Source organism: Gossypium hirsutum, chromosome D04 (genome assembly GCF_007990345.1).
Source record: "Gossypium hirsutum isolate 1008001.06 chromosome D04, Gossypium_hirsutum_v2.1, whole genome shotgun sequence".
Lineage (NCBI taxonomy): Eukaryota > Viridiplantae > Streptophyta > Magnoliopsida > Malvales > Malvaceae > Gossypium > Gossypium hirsutum.
Genome location: NC_053440.1, coordinates 14848402 through 14868564, shown reverse-complemented (window position 1 = coordinate 14868564; position 20163 = coordinate 14848402). Strand labels below are relative to the sequence as shown.

At 35.3% G+C, this 20163-nt stretch overlaps 1 long non-coding RNA gene across 1 annotated transcript; it reads right to left on the bottom strand.

Moving 5' to 3' along the window:
• Nucleotides 1–3784: 3784 nt before the first annotated feature.
• On the bottom strand, nucleotides 3785–8067 carry LOC107948594 (uncharacterized). The gene is made up of 5 exons (XR_001697477.2): nucleotides 7833–8067; nucleotides 5906–6008; nucleotides 4908–4970; nucleotides 4223–4352; nucleotides 3785–4126 (listed from the first exon to the last, which is right to left on the bottom strand). It is a non-coding gene; the product is annotated as an uncharacterized lncRNA (long non-coding RNA).
• Between the last annotated feature and the right edge of the window lie 12096 nt (nucleotides 8068–20163).

The following is a 20163-nucleotide window of genomic DNA, read 5'->3' as shown; positions in this document are numbered from 1 at the left end:
AATTGTTCATCAATTTACAACTAAGCTTTAGGGGGAAAGACTTAGTGGGAGAGTGATCTAGATTGAAGTATAGGAATGAGGTTGCAGCTTGGTGAATGAGTTGAACTTAAATCACAATTTAAACTTGTTGACTTTATAGTGGATTACCCTCAAAGCAAAGGCTCATAAATGTAGGAAGATACCAAACTACATAAACAACTTTTGGTCTCCATCCTTTTTATACAACTATCTTTTGATGATGACTGGAATTTTTAAATATAAAGGTACAATGACTAAAAATGACCAAATTAAATTATAGGGATTAAATTCCCAACTTTTGTAAAGTACTAAGACTAGTAGCATAATTAAACCTTTTCTTTTAAGTAGTCACTTTATGCTTATTTGTAGACAGCTTGTTAAGGTTATTGGGTAAGAGTAAGAGAGCACTTTATTTGTTCATCCAGGATGTAACACCTCGATACCCGACCCAAATGCCGAGTTCAAGCTACAGGATGTCACATTTTTTTATGGAGCAACTATGATAATTTATATACAATTTCTACCAGTATTGTTACACTCTCACCTGTCTCCGTCAACAGATTAGGGTTACAGGAAGTTACAACAAGTAACAGAACAACATAGAATATTTAAATTTAAAAATTTAATTTTCATAAATTATTAACTGCTTTAATTACATGTACAATAGAGATTATGCATACATCAGGGATTATATCAAACATCAATCTTAATCGATATAACGACATAAATGATCAAACAATTCATAATATAACATAATTACAATCATTCAATGATATTCAAATATAACCAAGCCTTAGATTTCGCATAAATAATCAACAAATCTATTAAAATGAAATTTAATTCAAGTATGATGTGATTTTCAATCAAAATCGGACATTAATCGAGCTTACAAGACTCTTAAATAAACTTAGAATCAAATTAGGACTAATTTGAAATTTTTACAAAAATTCAAGTAAAAACTACAAATAGGGGTCATACGGCCGTATGGCTAGACCGTGTAACATGGCTCAACCCGTGTAGTGTAGAGACATGGCCATGTGGCCAAACCGTGTGCAAAGGCATAGACCGTGTGGGACGAGACATACGGTCGTGTCTTTAGACCATGTAACTAATTGATGCTATGTGGACCTAAAATCATTAAAATTGAACAGAGCACATGACTGTGTCACATGTCCATGTGAGGCACATTGCCATGTGTCAGACCATGTGTGCTATATGGTACCTTGAAATGCAAAATTTTTAACTATGGTTTACTTAAGTCCCAAGAATACCAAAAATCATGTATTCAACTACTCAAAACACATCAATAATATGCCAAAACATGTCAAATTCCTAATTCAAACCAATATTCCATAAGGCATCTTCACATTCAACCTAATTAACAATTCAAAACATTCACCTAAACACATATATGTTCATCAATGCTTAACATACCAAATATGCTATCTACCATGCTTATAACTCCAACTCAAACCATGTTCAACTAATACCAAAATGAACTCCTATAATTTCCTTACTTACATAACAACATTACCCAAACACTTGCACCTATATAAACCACAACATTACAACTCAATATCAACCATTCCTCAAAATAAAATCAATATGACATTTCCAAAATAACTTCACCACTTCCATCATATAAGCTTACCATGTAACATGAAATGTAACATCCTGATTTTGGACCTAGTCGGAATAGTGGTTTCGGGACCACAAATTCGATGAGGAAAAAAATTATTCTATTATATTTTTATGGTCTACGATTTCAAAAAATGATTTCGTGAAAATTTCGTTCGAAAATTTCGACGTTTGGGCATTTAATTTAGTCAAAAGAACTAAATTGTAAAAAGTGCAAAAGTTGAGTTCTACATGTTAGAGGTGTCCAATTGTTATGAAATTTTAAATTGGAGGTCCTTATATGGTAATTAGACCATTGGTTAAGTTGGTAGACAAAAATGGACATGGTTAGGCATGTTTCCAAAGTTTTTCATTAAGGGCATTTTGGTTATTTAGTTATTAAAATGAATTAAAAACAAAATTAAAAGCCAATTTTTGTCCATCTTCAACCCCATGGCTAAATTTCACAAGGGGAAAAAATGACTAGGGTTTTTCAAGCTTCCAAGCTCGATTGTAAGTCTGTTCTAGCCCTGTTTTTAATGTTCTTTACGTTTGTGGAGTCTCGGTAACTTGATTTAGCTTATTCTAGCAATAATTTAACCTAGTGTTCATATTTGGAAAAATACCCATAGGTGAAATGTGTTTATTTTAATGTTTTATGGTAGAATGTGAAGCTTGAAATTATGTTAAATTACTTTTTCTAAGTGATTTTAAGTGAACGAGTAAAACGACATAATCAATAAAAATACCTAATGTTCATAAGTAAGTGTTAGAGTGAGAATTTGATGTTGCCATAGAAGGGAAAAATGTTCATCATGTCATAAAACATAAGAATAAGGGATGAAATTTAATTTCCGAGCTTTGAAACAAAAGTGTAAATATGCAAAAGTTTAGGGGCAAAAACATAATTTTGTCAAAATTTGAGTTAAGGACTATTTTGATGAATGTGAGTATTAAATAAGCTAAATTTTCTATTATAGATCAAGAAGAACAAAATTCAACGTTAGACCGGGAAAGAAAAAGGTTGAGGACTAAAGTGCTAGATTTGATCATATTTTATACTGAGGTAAGTTTACGATAAATAAATGTAATATTTTGATAATTATTATTAATGCTGTTATTTTTCAGCAATTATGTATTTATTTCATGAAAATATCTAATGTTAACTCAAGTATAAGATAACAGAGAATCAGTGTTAAAAGGCCTAGTTGAAACATGAGGAATGTATCGAATACAAATGTCATGACATTAAGAGGATGAGATCTCATGTAAGACCATGTCTGGGACATGGCGTTGGCACCGAGATGAGAGGTCCCATGTAAGACCATGTCTGGGACATGGCGTTGGCACCGAGATGAGAAGTCCCATGTAAGACCATGTCTGGGACATGGCATTGACACCGAGATGAGAGGTCCCATGTAAGACTATGTCTGGGACATGGCGTTGGCACCAAGATGAGAGGTCTCCCATAAGACCATGTTTGGGACATGGCATGGGCACCTATATGAGAACTCTCATGTAAGACCATATCTGGGATATGGCATTGGCAGTACAAGAAACATCCCATGTAAGACTATGTCTGGGACATAGCTTTGGCATGTTATATTCAAACAGGAGACACTACACCAAAACAGGTTTTTAGCAGCGTTTTTTAAGCCTTTAGTGCCGCTAGCAAAAAATGCCGCTATTGGCAACGTCGCTAACATTTGCGGAGTTTTTAGAAATAAAACCTTTAGCGGCGCCTTTCTGAAAACGCCGCTAAAGAACATGATCTTTAGCGACGTTTTAGCGACACTTTTCTCAAAAACGTCGCTAAAGAACAAGACCTTTAATGACGCTTTCTCCAAAAACGCCACTAAAGAACAAGACCTTTAGCGACGCTTTCTCCAAAAACGCCGCTAAAAACATGACCTTTAGCAGCGCTTTCTCTAAAAACATCGCTAAAGGTCACGAAAAATAAAAAAAATTATTATAAAAACTCCACAAATCCATTCCTATCCCTTTACCTGCTTAAGCAAATCCTTTAAAACTGTTATCAGTACATACATCACTCCATTCTTTAGTTAGAGATTGCAGCAAAAGTGAGATTCAACCAATTAAGAAATGTATAATTTAATTTGAAGACGTATTAAAATGGAAATTCATGAACAAGAAGATCAATGTTTTTCACTATATCTCATGCAGCAAGTCAAATTGCCTTTGATTACATAAGATTCCTTTGAAATTTAAAAAAAAAAAATTCAAACTAGTTCATATCAACTTGCTCAAGTTGTATGTACAAATTGCAGATCAACACCTTATTTGAACTTACAATTCTAGGAAAGCATAAAATGTAGTTCCATGAGCATGCATTTAAAGTAGGAAAAAAATTTACTGATTACAATGACAGTCTAAGCTCCAAATCTAGCTCTTATGTGTCACTTGATTCTGAATTTTGACTGCTCGATCCCAATGAGTTGCTGAGATGTTTCTTGCTCCTTGAGTGTGAATCCTATAAGAATGTAAGGAACTAAAACAAGTTAAATTTTAAAACACAATCATCACATAGCACATAAACTAAAAAAGGAAGGGACTTGTGTGTAGCAACCTCAACATGTAGGTTTAGAAGTTCTGGTCATGTTTGGTTGTGTAAAATGTTGGGTGTCTAAGAATCCACTGCTTGGCTGGGAATCACCATATCTGATGTTTTCCCTTTGATCGTATTCTCCAACCCCCATCTGTAATAATATATAATTGTAGTACTTGATTTCATTAATATAGTTATTGATGCATAAAGAAATGGGGGAGGTGATAATGGAAAGTAGCACTTTAACACTTCAATTTACAGCATTTAAACACTTCAATTTGCAACACTTTAACATATCAATTACAGCGATAAAACATCTCAATTTCCAGCAACTAAACACTTCAATTTGCAGCACTTAAACACTTCAATTTACAGCATTTAAACACTTAAATTTACAGCACTTAAACATATCAATTAACAACATTTATACACCTCAATTACAGCGATAAAACATTTCAATTTCCAGCAACTAAATACTTCAATTTGCAACACTTAAACACTTAAATTTACAAATCCACCATCAATAAAGTAGCATCAGGATACAGATCCACCACCTTTTAGCACCATTTGCAAATTTTTTTTAATATTTTCATTTTCTAAAACTCAAATGTAACATCCAAACCAGATAATGTAACATCAATAAAGTAGCATGAATTTGTAACATCCAAAAGCATTCACTAAAATGCATACTTAGGTGCTAGAGTACCTGAAAAGCATTGATCATGAAAACCAGATAATTTGTTTTCTCTGCAATGGTTAATTCTCTTCCCTGCATCCAAACCAGTTATCAAAGATTTAGCCTATTTGTCATCAATTTCCAAACAAAGAATACTTAAGTACTACATCTAGTGCTTTTGTTTGAAGAAAAGAAACAAATATTACCAGATTTATGAGATCATACATAAAAAGATAATTTCTTTAAAAGATACAGTCTGACCAGATTTATGAGATCATACATAAAAAGATAATTTCTTTAAAAGATACAGTCTTCAAAATTACGATTTTAAAACTTAGATTTGCATTTTAAAACACATACAAAAATAACATTATTTTTTATTTAAAAATAACTTATGCAATATGAACGAAATAAAATATGCAATATGCAATATGAATAATACATACAGTTGAAAAAGATTAAGTTTTTCTTTTTTGTTTTTTGCACAATGGATTCCATATATTGGAAGGATGAAATCTAAGACTCCAACCTACACCACCACCATGAACGATGAAACATTTGCCAAGTGTTTATATTGATCATAGATGATGAATAAAAACACCATTAATATATAAACAAACAATTGCATTTAAAGCTTATTTTATTAATCTATAATGTACAGGATGCTCTTATCACATTGAAATAATATTCTATGAAACAATGAAATAGGTGGCAGCAGAATAATAAAGAAATTGATCAAATTTAGGTTTATATCCCAAAAGACCTAGTACGGAATCTCAAAATGTCATTAGCCACTCATGAATATGTATGTAGTCTAACGAATGAATGACATCAAGATACTTCAAACTTAAATTTCACTCTGAAGCTTCCCTTTAGCTAATAATGGAAACAACTAGATATCATGGCAATTCAAAAAACCAAGATTATTTGAGAAAACCACAAAAACCAGGCCAACCCATCATAACAAAATACCAAATTAACACAAGTTTGAAGCACAAAAATAAAGGAAGGAAATAAACGAGAAGTACCAAGGGCTCAAAGCATCTTCAGATCAAACTTTTTAGCCAATTGAACATGCCCAATTGCACTAGCACGTTTCAGGGCTAGCTTCTTTAGGCTAATCAACAAATCCTGCAAATTTGGTCCAGATTGATTTGGATGTTATCAATCAGTTTAAAGATTTATACCTGCCTATAATTTGTTTCTTTTGAAGTAACATGTAGCAAACAATTAGTCTATATGAATAAAAGAAATAAGAGTATATGGTAATATCCCTCTGCTGAAATACGCATATTCAGTCATATTCCAGTTCATATAACGACTGCTATGTTTCTCTAAACCATATTATTCCGTTAAACTGAAGAAACACCTTCTCAAACTCCATCCCAAAACCTAGAAAAAGAACCACACAGATTCTTGAAATCTCAAATCCGCCAACTAGCAATCCTTATAGGGAGCCAAAATTTTAAAGTAAAAAATAAGATTGAAAACAAATAACTATATAAGTACATTGAAACCCTAAACCTTCAAATATAATATTTACCACCCAAAAACCCAAACAAATTACAACAAAGTTTCCTTTTAGAGTTTATTATGCTGATAATCTTCCAAGTATCCATCAAAATGTTATTAAGGTAAACCTAAAAAGGTAATAGAAAAAAACCAGCTCTCCACAGTTCATGTTAAACATAACATGATCCCCATTCACCCACCACAGACAAGGGAGTTAGCTGACTAATAGCAAGCCAAATCGTTCTCTGAAGTTCAGAGAAGATGAATGAAAGCCAAGGACTAATTGAAATTCCGTGACTGCTCCTTCAATGGAATTGTCTTTACTGCAGGACTTGTAAGCTTCTGTAGCCTGTACAGTTACTCTCTACTAAAGACCTAGTTTCTAGGAAATTCAAGTTAACTATTTGGATGTATTTTCCTATTTTCGGTAATCATTTGTGGTTTAATTAAAATTCAATCCAGAGAAATCAATATATTTATGTACCTTATGGATTAGAATGAAGACAACATTGAAACAGAAACAAGAAGACCACAGTATTATTTGGATGCTGCAAATCAAAGGATATAAAGACCTTAACAAGAATTGCAAAATAAACATAAAATGGTCCAACAACCACTCTCAAATTCCAGATGCTAAACAGCATATGCTGCTAGATGGAAACTAGCACGGTAATAATGATACCAATAGATTTACCCAAATCATTACTTCAAAAACCTTTCTCCAACTGGTTCCTTACGTCATTTATATGGCTTTATATTTTAAAATAAGCAAGTTCAAGAGAACAGAATAGTGAAACAACAACTTAATAAAATCATTTTTACACGTTAATGATTCAGGCATACATACATATTGGCCTCCCAATCATAGAAAAAATAATATTAACTTATGGAAGTGCAAGTTTAATCTGTTTCTTTTACACTTTTACAACAGCAAAACAAATTAATAACTAAAGTTAACTCAAGAACCCCCTCAGACATTAAAATCTCATTTATCCAAAGACCTACATAGCCTTTAAAAATCATACTATCAAACAATATGGTCACACAGAAAGTAAATAGATCAAATGGGTTTTCTTATGGTTTGAAAATAACGAGGCGCAAAGAAGTAATTAGTAAAAACATTCAGAAATTGCAAGGAATAAGAGAGACCTCAATCAAGATCTTTCAACAGTGTTATGGGTCTCTATGATCTTAACAAGGAACCCAAAAACGAAGCTTTGATTCTCTAACTTGTTAAGCAGGAACGCGGATTCATATATCAAAATTCAAAGATAAATAAATTCGGAAAAACTAACACCAGACTAAACTAAGTTACAGGAATAAAACAATTGAAAATTAAGGCACGACCTTCATTTTCAATGCAACCAGCTATGGAATTATCTGACAACTCATGCTGAAGTAAAAAGCTAGCAATAAGAATATTTTCAAGAAGAAATCTATTACCTGCTCCAAACCTTTTTCAAGAATGTCGTAATAACTACCGTTATTCTGCTCTAGAATCTGTCAATGTAGATAGGCATGCCTAGGGTTTTCTAGTTACTTTTCCTCTTCTTGCTGCTATTACTTTGATTGTTCGAAGAATGTGAATTGAAGCTTCGTTTCGAATTAGAGGAATCCGCACTCATTTTTTTCTTGGAACTGAAAGATCGTGAAATCGTTCAAAAATAAAACCACCGCCACAACCGAGAAAATAAAGAGGGAAAAAAAAAGAAAGATTTTCATTTTAAAAAATATAATTACAAAACGGTGCCGTTTAGCAAAAAACCAAATAAGATAAAATGCGCCGCTAAAGCCCCGAGGATTAGCAGCGCTTTTTCAAAAACGTTGCTAAAGCCCTGAACATTAGCGGCGCTTTTTCAACAACGCCACTAAAACCCCGAAAGGTTAGAAAACGACGCCGTTGGGCTTAGGTTTTTTGCGGCGTTTTTCGTTTGCGGCGTTTTTATGAAAAACACCGTTAATGCTTATTTTTAGCGGCGTTTTTAGAAAGGTGCCGCTAATTGTCAATCTTTAGTGGCATTTTCCATAAAGCGCCGCCAATGCTCGGTTTTTATCGGCATTTTTTATTCAAACGCCGCTAAAAGCCTGTTTTGGTGTAATGAGACCGAGTACCCTTAGTATTCCAAGTGATTCAACGGGCTAATAAATAGACGATGTTACATGAAAGTTCAGGTAAAAGCCTAATAGACAAGTTCATGTGAGTTAATAATGTAATGCCTAATTTTTACCCGGCCCTTAATAAACAAAAATAATAATAAAAGTCCAGTGTTTTTTTTTTTACAAAGCCAAACTGAAATAAAGGCCCAAAATAGTTAGAAACCCTAGGGTTTCTAAGGAAGTCTTCAGCGCCGCAACCAAGCACCACATCCGCGCCGCCTCGCGCGAAACTGAATCTCCACGCCTTCACCTGCAAGAAATAAACACAAAGAAGGAAACAAAATCTAAGATCAAGAAGATATCAAACATGATTTGTTTCTTTATTTTTTATTACTATGGCTATAAAAAGGCCATTGATACACTGTAAAAAAGGGGGAAAAATCAATAAAGAAAGGCGAGTATTTTCACATAAAAAATAACAGAATACTAAAAGAGCAGAGATCAATCAAGAGAAAAATAAAAAGGTTGATATTTCTTTTTCGAACTTCTGTTTCTTTAGATTTATTTTCTTTTTTTTTTCTCTCGCATTCTATTACAGAAAGTAAAGTAAAACAAAAAGGGAATCGATCGTACCTGAGGTGGAGTCGTGCGCCATCAACGGAGGCTTCCTCCGCTCGTCAAAGTCACAAAAAACCCTTAGGGTTCCACTCGGGTTGCGATTCCAGAGGCCGAAAGGTCGTATTCTTCTATTTCGAAATACCCAAATCGGGTTTATCATTTTCTTTTGTTTTGTTTTTTTTAAAAGGAAAAAAAGAAGGGATTTTAGGTATTGGCCCTCCGGCACAGCGGCGCTATGGCGGAGCGTGGCGGAGCCACCGTGCGAGCTCACTGGCGCCTAGGCCGGACATTAGGGCTGGAAAAAGGGTTGAGAGGTTTTTTTTAAAGTTTTTTTTAAAAAGAAGGATGAAAAATGAAATTTTTTGAAACTTTTTTGGCTTAAATAGACAATTGAAACGGCGTCGTTTAGGCCTGGATTGACCCGAAACCGACCCGACCTGGCCTAGGATCCGTGTTTTTTATGCGGAAGGGTAAATTGCGCTTTTAGCCCTTCCGCCTTTTAATGTTTTTGCAATTGAGTTTTTTTATTTTTAAAATTTGCCCTTTAATTTATTTTCAATTTCAATTTAGTCCTCTTTGAACGGCGCCGTTTTAGAGGAGAAGGGACAATTTCCTTTCCAGCCCCTCTGCATTCTTTGCGCGTTCAATATGGTCCTTGAAACTTCAATTATTTACGAATTTGCCCTAAATTTTTATCACCAGTTTAAAATTAGTCCCTTTTTTTTAGAATTAATTAATTTCAAAATATTTTTTTTCCTTTTTTATAATTTATATATGTAATCATTATCTTTATAATCTATATATTTATTAACTTATATATATGTAAGTATATATATTATACTTTCTATACATATTTTAAAATTTCTATATATATATTTCTTTATTTTCGTGAATGCATTATATATATATTTTCATAATTTCAATGTATATATTACATACACACCTTATATTCGTTATTTATTTTTATTTTTTTAAAGTTTGTTTATTTCCATCACTCGTTTATTCATTTGTGTTTTCATTTATATTCAAAAGAATGTTTTTATTTTGTTCATTTATTTGGTATTTCGCATGTCATTTTTTTTATTATTTATATTAATTTCGTTTATTTATTTGTTTATATTATTTCTATATCATTGTTGTAGTTATTATTGTTATTTGTTAAAGCGGCATTTATTCATGCATTAAATGTAGCATTACATCATTTTTTAACTCGAATTTAAAATTTTCAAAATTGAGATAATACTCGTATTTAGGATTTTCAAGAAAATTGAGCCCTAACGTATTGGGTTCCAATTTTCTTCGTTGAATCTAATAATCGAGAATGCTCTTTAATCAAAAATAAAATGAAAAGCTTGTTGTCGGGAATTTAATATGTTGTGTCCTAATGCATTGGATGTGACGTATTGATTTCTCGAGACAATTTTTTTTTGAATGCTCTTTAATCAAAAATAAAATGAAAAGCTTGTTGTCGGGAATTTAATATGTTGTGTCCTAATGCATTGGATGTGACGTATTGATTTCTCGAGACAAAGATTTTTTTTTTAAAAAAATTAATGAGGGAAATATTCAAAGTTTAGGATTTTGAGAAATTGTGCCCTAATGTATTTGGCTGCGATTTCTTCATAAATTTTAAACAATTGAATACTCTTTTAAATTTTATTACACAAGTATTTTGGACAAAATCATTTTTGAAGAAATAAAAAGTCGTGCCCTAACGCATTGGGTGTGACATTTCTTCTCCTAAATGAGGGAGTGTTAATAAATAACTTAATTTAATTAAGGATTATATTTTTAACTCTCGACATTAAGACATTAATTAATCAACTTGGTACCAATTTTTGGGCGTTATGGGGGTGCTAATCCTTCCTCGTACGTAACTGACTCCCGAACCCATTTTTCTAAAACTTGTAGACCAAAGTCGTTTTTAGGTGATCCAATCACACCTCAATAAAGGATTGGTGGCGACTCCAATTTCACCGACAACTAATTTTTTTAAAAAAAAGAAAAATGGTTTTAACAGCTTGACGACTCCACTAGGGAAATTCAAAAATAAGAGAGTCGAGCCACAAAGTTGATTAATTTTAGTCTTATGGTCAAAAAAATAAATTTTAAAAATTCATGAGATTCTTTTGCATTCATTATTTTCTTGCTTAATTGATCTAAGTATTTTAGTTATTTTTGCATTATACATTACATGAGTTGAATGATTTTACCTCTAAGTGGGAGTGAAAAACTATTCCTTTGTGAGGTTTTCACCTCTGTATAGGATAGTGGATCGCTTTCGGGATACATCTGTACCTATGCCTTCGTGAGATTTTCATCTCCGTATAGTCATAGGGAAAATGTATTCCTATGAACCAAACTTGATCTATATGAGCTTATAATGGGTGAGGATCAAGGAATCTGCTGGCTCAGGTACCTTTGCCCTAGAAGCCAAACTTCATATAATGAACCTTAGGAATCCACCTTAGGTAGAGCTACACTGAACCCTAGTAGATATCCGAGTAGGTATTTTACTATTTCTTGATTATATTATATGTTTATATGATACTGACTTTTCGTGTTTTATTACATGACATGATATTTCATTTCATTATAAAAGGCGTCGGTTCATATTCAGTTGCTAGATAGAAAGCTTATCATGGAAAAAGGGCTTCTTGATAAAGTGGAGGATAATGCGGCTGTTCGAACTTGGTCTGAAAACAACTCAACAAGAGAAAGGTGATAGTTTGGCTAACGGATATGTATCGAAATTATGGGATTTTACTCGCATCAGTGTAACTCAAAACAATTTGCAAGAGTTGAGGGAAATCTGATACCAGTGGAATGACGAGGTTAGACAACTATTTTATAATAATTATGGGGATTTGCCTTATTAGCTTGATATGAAGATAGACAAGCATTTGTTTCGAGCCCTCGCCCAGTTTTGGAATCCTGCTTACAGCTGCTTCACATTTGGGAAGGTCGATTTGGTGACTACGGTAGAAGAATATGTGGCTCTACTTCGATGTTCAAAGTTTCAAGTAGATAAAGTTTACTCGAGAGCTGTAAATGTGCCAACCTTTTCGAAGAAGCTGGTGAATATAACAGGTATGAGTGAGCAATGGGTTGCTGCATGGATTAAGCAAAAGGGGATTAGCAAGTGCGTTCCTTAGAAGAGTTTGAAAGATTTGATTCTAACACACCCAGATGTGAGGAAGAGGGTAGACGTCTTTTCTTTGAGTATATATGCTTTAGTTGTCTTCCCTAAAGCTTTGGGACATGTTAATGAAGCAGTCACCGATTTATTCGACCGGCTTGATAAGAGGGTTACACCAATTCCGACAAATTTGGCAAAAACCTTCAGGTCATTGAGTGCATGCCGGAAAGCGGGAGAGGGAGATTCATTGGATGTGCACAGCTCCTACTCGCATGGTTTCACAGTCACTTTTGGAAGGTTGACAAGGTTTTGTATCGAGTTTTCTCCGAAAGTTATTCGCCACTAAAGGAGATTGTAGCCACACCGAGGAGAACCGATATTTCGGAGGAAAAATGGATGGCAATTCTTCAAAATCTTCAAGAAGAGGACATCGAGTGGAGAGCTTCTTGGTTGCTTCTGGATGAGATCTTGTATAGATGTGGTAATTTTGATTGGGTTCCACTGCTTGGAATTTGGGGAGCTGTTGGATATGCCTCATTATTAGTGCTAAGGCAGTATAGGTCAAGGCAATTTATACCTGCGACCCAAGGGATAACTGATTGTGAATTTTCGTACAGAGATGATGGTTATAGAAAGAAAAATTCAATAGATATCTAGTGCGTGAAAACAGACTCACCGAATAAAGAGGTTAGCTGTGGGTTCGATGACAACTCCTGAGTATAATGAATGGTGGGTTAGAAGAATCAACAACAATATACCCAAGGTAAGTCAGGAAAACAGCCAGTCAATAGAGGAGCATTTGCGAGTCATCCCTTCTGAGTTGGAAATCATAAGACAAGATTTTGAAAGAAGAAATGTGGATTTAGAAAGGAAGATAGAACAAGTTAAGGAAGAGAAGATGAACTTAAGATTAGACATAAACGTTCAAAAGCTCGAAACTGAGAAATTAAGAAAAGGGAAAAACAAGGCTGAGAAGGAGTTGGATAGTTTGAAGGCAGATTATAAAAAGTTACTTCTGTCAATGAGAACTACCGGGCTAGGAAAAACTTCAGAACAATGGCGAGCAGAAATTCGAGAAGAAAAGGACAAAGTCGATAGATGGGAACGAAAATTCCAAGAGGTACAGATGCGAAACAAGGCTTTAAAAAAGAGTTTGTCAGATAGCCAAAGAGAAAAAGGTGAATTAAAGGATAGGGTGACCGAGTTGGAAAGATCTCTTCGTCAGTATCGAAATCGAAACTCCGCAATAGAGTTGAAAGCAAGCTTGAGCAAGATTGAGGAAATGAAGAAAAGAATAGAAGAGTTAAAAACGACATTGCAAAATTGTGAGATCCGGATCTAGTACATGGAAGCAAATAAAAGTCATAATAATGAACAGCTTCACTACTTTCAGAATCAAGTTAGGAGCAGAGATCATATTATGAGGGAAGCTGTGGTCCAAATTCGAAAAGTGGCTGATCACATACAAACTTTAGCGGTGCAGGCTGACATGCTAAACGTGAGGTATGAGTTAGAGTCAGATCGGGGGCAAGAGTTAGATTTGTTATTTAGAAAGATTAGAGTTCTGAGTAGTAGGGCAAAACCTTATTTGTAGTTCTCTATATGTAAAGAAATTTATTTTCTAGTAAAGTTTTCCTAAATGGAATTGAATCAAAATTGACGCATTTTTTGCATTCATTTCATACATTGCATTACTTCATATGCATTAAAAAATTAAAAGATTCTAATTGATTTAAATCACTCCTCAGTTAATCTGGAAACCAACCAACCCACCAAACATCGCTACGGTACTCGAGCAAAAACTAAAGACATGGACCAAAGGATAGAAAGGCTAGAACAGTTCCAAAAAGAAATGCAGGATAACTTCAACAACAAATGAAAGAGCAGCTCGAGAAGATTCAGCAGAATATGATAGACAAAATGATAGAATCTCAGGGGAAAATGATGACTTAGTTAACTCAGTTGTTGACTGGAGAAACTGATAAAGGAAAGGGCTCCGTGCTCAATGTTGAAGAAGGAGACAGTAAGGGACCTGTTTATCCCCTTAGATTTTCCCCTCAGCATCTTGAGGCATATCCGTGGAAATCTTCTGTCACCATCAAGCCTCAGCAGTTTCAGGCTGGTGCTACAACACCAATGAATTTTCAAGCTGGATCAAGCTCTAACCTTGGAGACAACCTTGTTGATCCTGCTATCCCTGACTTCGATGAAACAGCTGAAAAAGAAAAAAATGAAGGATGAATTGCCAAAATAGCTAGAAGAAAAGTATAAATGGATGGAAGAAAAATTTAGAGCGATGGAAAGTACTGAGAGCTACCATGGGATTGATGCTAAAGAATTGAGCTTGGTTCCGGATTTAGTACTCCCTTACAAGTTTAAAATGACAGAGTTTGAGAGGTACAATGGAACTAGTGGCCTCGAAGCTCATATTACCATGTTTTGTAGATGGATGACTGGGTATGTTAATAACGACCAACTGCTGATACATTGTTTTTAGGATAGCCTCATAGGGGTAGCGTCCAAGTGGTACAATCAATTTAGCCGTACCAAGATTAATTCATGGAGAGATTTAGCACATGCATTCATAAAGCAGTACAGTCATGTGACCGACATGGTACCTAATAGAATCACTCTACAGAACATGGGAAAGAAACCCGGTAAAAGTTTTAGGCAATATGCACAGAGGTGAAAGAAGGTTGCCGTCTAAGTTCAGCCATCTTTTCAAGAAAGAGAGATGACCATGCTTTTCGTTAACACATTGAAGGACCTATTTATCACACATATATATTAGGAAGTGCCACAAAAAAAATTTCTGACATAGTTATGAATGGTGAAATGATAGAAAATTCTATCAAAAGTGGGAAGATAGATGCTGGAGAAAGTAGCAGAAGGTCAGCCTCGAAGAAGAAAGAAAATAAGGTCAACAACACAAGCTCATATAGCAAGGGTTATTCAAAGACGATTACGGTGAATCAGCTAAGAAAGGTGGCTGTTAATCAACAAGATTCATCAAAACCGGGGTCCGACACAAGAGAAAACACGGAGAAGCTTCAATTTACGCCAATTCTAATATCGTATAGGGAGCTGTATCAAAAACTATTTGATGCACACATTGTTTCCCCTTACTACTTAAAACCTTTACAGCCTTCGTACCCTAAATGGTACGATGCAAACGCACAATACGATTATCACGCGAGAATTATGGGGCATTCTATAGAACATTGTATGACATTCAAAAAGCTGGTTGAAAGACTCATAGGCATGGGTGTTGTTAAATTGGATGATTCGCCCCGTACAGAGAGTCCGTTACCTAATCATAATGATAATGGAGTGAACATGATAGGTGGGAACATGGGTAGAAAAATCAAGGAAGATATCGCAAAAGTGAAAATTCCTTTAAGATGGGTCTGAAAGAAGATGGTAGAAAGGGGGTTGTTTGTCTTGGATCCTGAAAGAAGCTTTGGAGGGAAAAACTTCTATGAGTTCCATCATGAGGAGGGACACGAGATTCAAGAGTGTATAGAATTCAGAGCCTTAGTTCAAGGTATGATGGATGACAAGGAGGTAGAGTTCTACGAAGAAGTTAAGGAAGAAGGAAGTATATGCGCATCTGAATCAATGAAGGTTCCAAAAGTAACTCATCCTGTAGTTATCATCTCACGACCAAAGAATGATGAAGTGAGAACACCATCAATACCAAAGATCATAATTAAGAAACAGTCAACCTTTTCTTACCAAGATAGTAGGAAAGTTCCGTGGAACTACGAGTGCAATACTACTGTCCCTGGAAAGGAGATTATAGAGGATCAAGGTATAGGTGCTTATCCAGAACCTGTGAAAGGAGGGGCCATAACAGTGGAACAAAATAAGGGGAAAATAGCTGAGCCTGTGTTATCTATCAATGAGCCAGTGAAAGAGGAAGAAACTGTGGAATTCCTCAAATTTTTGAAGCACAGTGAGTATAATGTCGTCGAACAGTTGCATAAACAACCAGCTCGCATATTCGTACTAGCCTTACTCTTGAATTCAGAAGTACACCGAAGTGCGTTGATGAAGGTGCTGAACGAGACCTATGTGGCCAACGATATTTTTGTCAGCAAATTGGATCGGTTGGTCAGTAATATTAGTGCTGATAATTTCATATTTTTCAATGATGATGAAATACCACCTGGGGGCATGGGGTCTACTAAGGCTTTGCATATCACTACACGATGCAAGGGGTATACTTTGCCTGGAGTGTTGATTGACAATGGATCAGATTTGAATGTGTTACCATTATCCACACTTAACAGGCTTCTCATAGACAGCTCGCATATGAAAACATGCCAAAATATAGTGAGGGCGTTTGACGGTACAGAGAGAAAGGTCATGGGAAGAATTGAGATACCCTTATTGATTGCCTAACAGTTTATGAGGTGAATTTTCTTGTGATGGACATCAAACCATCCTGCAATTGCTTATTAGGGAGACCATAGATACATTCAGCGGGGGCCGTACCGTCATCTTTACATCAGAAATTGAAGTTAGTGTCAGAAGGTCGGCTGGTGACAATAAACGCCGAAGAGGATATTATAGCGGCTGTATCCAATGAGGTGCCATATGTGGAGACTAATGACGAGTTGGTGGAATGCTCATTTCGATCTCTGAAGTTTGTAAATGCAACATTTGTTCCTGAAGGGAGCAAAATTCTGGTGCCTAAAATATCCAAAACTACAGAGATGGGTTTGCAATTGTTGGTAGGGAAAGGAGTTTTACCCAGAAGAAGATTAGGGAAATACCTTCAAAGGAAAATTGAGGCTCCAGTGCTGAAAGAAAAATAAGACAACTTTGGCTTAGGGTATAAGCCAGATAGAGGATAATGAAAGAATGAGTTAGAAAGAAGGCAAGAAAGAAGAGGGCGCGTTTAAGTAGGGAGGAAATTAAATGGGAGCCAATGATAATTCCCCACATATCCAAAACTTTCGTATCTGGAGGGATCATTCATTCTGAGAGAAAGATACTGATTAAGGAAAGCATTGAAGAGACATTGGAATATATGCACATCAATGCCCTAAATGAGGATGCAAATGAAGAGAGGAGCCTGTTAGACATTTATCCTTATGAACCTGGGAGTGTTCTAAATAATTGGACTACGGAAGAAATACCTGAAGTCTTTAGAACTGTCTCAGAGTAATATTCAAAACAAACTTGTTGTTTTAGCCTTGAAATAATAAGAACTCTTTAGTGAAAAAAGGCTTAGGTTCAAATATCATTATTTTAATAAAATACATCTTTGCAATTGTTTCAAGCAAATATTCTTTTATTTTTTCCATACGAGTAAATATATTAAATTATTATTTCATTTATAATCATATTGCATAAATAATTGTACATAAATTCATGCATTCTTTTGTAACCATATTAGGTCCCTGTATATCAATTACGTGAATGACGCTGCTACAAACTCAGAGTTTCCTCTTGAATGAAACATGTGTTTAGAGGGATCACAGGACTTTAAAGGTGACGTAGATGGTGGTTTATCTTTTGACTTGTTGAGAATGGTAGAACAAGAAGAAAAACAAATTCTACCTCACAAGAAAGTAATAGAAGTTGTGAGCTTGGAAGAAGGAAAAGAGATGAAAGTTGGAACTGAGATTTCCGCAAAGACAAGACGAGACCTCATTGAATTACTCCAAGAATTCAAAGATGTCTTTGCATGGTCATACCAAGATATGCCCGGGTTGAGCACTGACATTGTAGTGTATCACCTACCTATAATGGAGGATTGTAAGCTGGTTCAACAAAAGCTAAGAAGAATGAGGCCCGATATTGTGCTTAAAATAAAAGAGAAAGTCAAGAAGAAGTTTGATGCTGGGTTTTTACAGGAGGTCAAATATTCTGAATGGGTAGCCAACATAGTTCCAATCCCTAAAAAAGATGGAAAAGTACGAATGTGCGTGGATTATAGAGATTTGAACAAAGCAAGCCCAAAAGACAATTTCCCATTGCCACATATTGATACTTTGGTGGATAATACGGTGGGGTATTCACTGTTCTCTTTCATAGATGGTTTCTGAAGATATAATCAGATAAAGATGCATCCTGAAGATATGGGAAAGACTACATTCATTACTTTGTGGGGAACATTTTGCTATAAAGTGATGCCATTCGAATTAAAGAATGCGAGAGCAACATATCAGAGAGCCATGGTAGCCTTGTTCCATGACATGATGCACAAAGAGATTGAGGTTTATGTAGATGATATGATTTCCAAATCCAGAACAGAGGAGAAACATGTGCAGGTCCTGAGAAAATTGTTCTTAAGACTAAGAAGGTTTCAACTCAAACTTAATCCAACAAAATGCACTTTTGGAGCTAGGTCAAGAAAGTTTTTGGGCTTCATAGTCAGTAAGAAAGGAATCGAGATTGACCCAGACAAAGTCAAGACAATACGGGATTTACTGCCACAACGTACTCAGAAAGAAGTTCAAGATTTCTTAGGAAGACTGAATTATATTGCTCGGTTCATTTCACAATTGATCGAGAAATGTGACCCCATATTTCGTCTTCTGAATAACCATAATCCAAGTGTTTGGAATGAAGATTGCCAGGAAGCTTTTAAAAAGATAAAGCAATACTTATCCAATACTCCAGTACTGTCACCACCTAGCCCGGATAGACCATTGATTCTGTATTTAACGGTGTTCTACAATTCCATGGAATGTGTGTTGGGTCAGCATGATGAGACTAGAAAGAAGGAAAAGGTGATATACTATCTCAGTAAAAAATTCACTGATTGTGAAATGAGATATTCACCTATTGAAAAATTATATTGTGCACTGATTTCGACGACAAAAAGATTGTGGCAATACTTGCTCTACCTTACGACTTGGCTGATTTCAAAATTAGACCCTTCAAAGTATATGATGGAGTCAACTGCGTTGAACGGGAGAATGGCTAGATGGCAAATTTTGCTCTCCGAGTTCGATATAGTATATGTAAGTCAGAAAGCCTTCAAAGGGAGTGTGATAGCAGATTTCTTGGCTAGTAGAGCTTTAGAAGATTATGAACCTCTGGACTTTGATTTCCTGAATGAAGACTTGATGTGTGTGGCAAATGCGGAAGAGGGTCCCCAAGAAAATCATTCTTGGAGGTTAAACTTTGACGGAGCTTCGAATGCGTTAGGCAATGGGATTGGGGCAATCTTGGTATCTCCAAATGGGGATCATCATCCATTCACCAGTAAATTGGACTTTGATTGCACCAACAACATGGCCGAATATGAAGCTTGCATCATGGGAATCCGGGCAGCCACAGAGCGAAAAATTAAGACACTAGAAGTAAATGGAGATTCAACATTGGTAATATACCAGCTAAAAAGGGAATGGGAAATGAGAGACCCCAAGTTAATCCGTTATCAGAGATTGGTTTTGGAATTGATTGAAGAATTTGACAACATTACCTTTTGTTATCTCCCACGGGAAGAAAATTAGATGGCTAATTCTCTGGCTACTTTAGCCTCCATGATTAAAGTGAACAAATTAGAGGACACGAAGCCCATTCAAATTAGTATTTATGAGATCCCGACCCACTGCTATAGTATTGAAGAAGTGGAGAATGATAATCGTCCCTGGTACCAAGATATATTACTATGTGTGAAGAATCACGAATATCATAATCAGGCAACGGAGAATGATAAGAGGACATTGAGGAGACTAGCTATTGACTATGTCTTAGATAGAGAAATTCTATACAAAAGGGGAAAGGATCGAGTACTGTTGAGATGCATGGATGCTGTAGAGGCTAAGGAAATTTTAGAAGAAGTCCATGAGGGTATCTGTGGAACACACACCAATGGATTCACCATGGCTAGACAGATCATGAGATTCGGATATTACTGGTCCACCATGGAAGGAAATTGCATCAATTATGCCAAGAAGT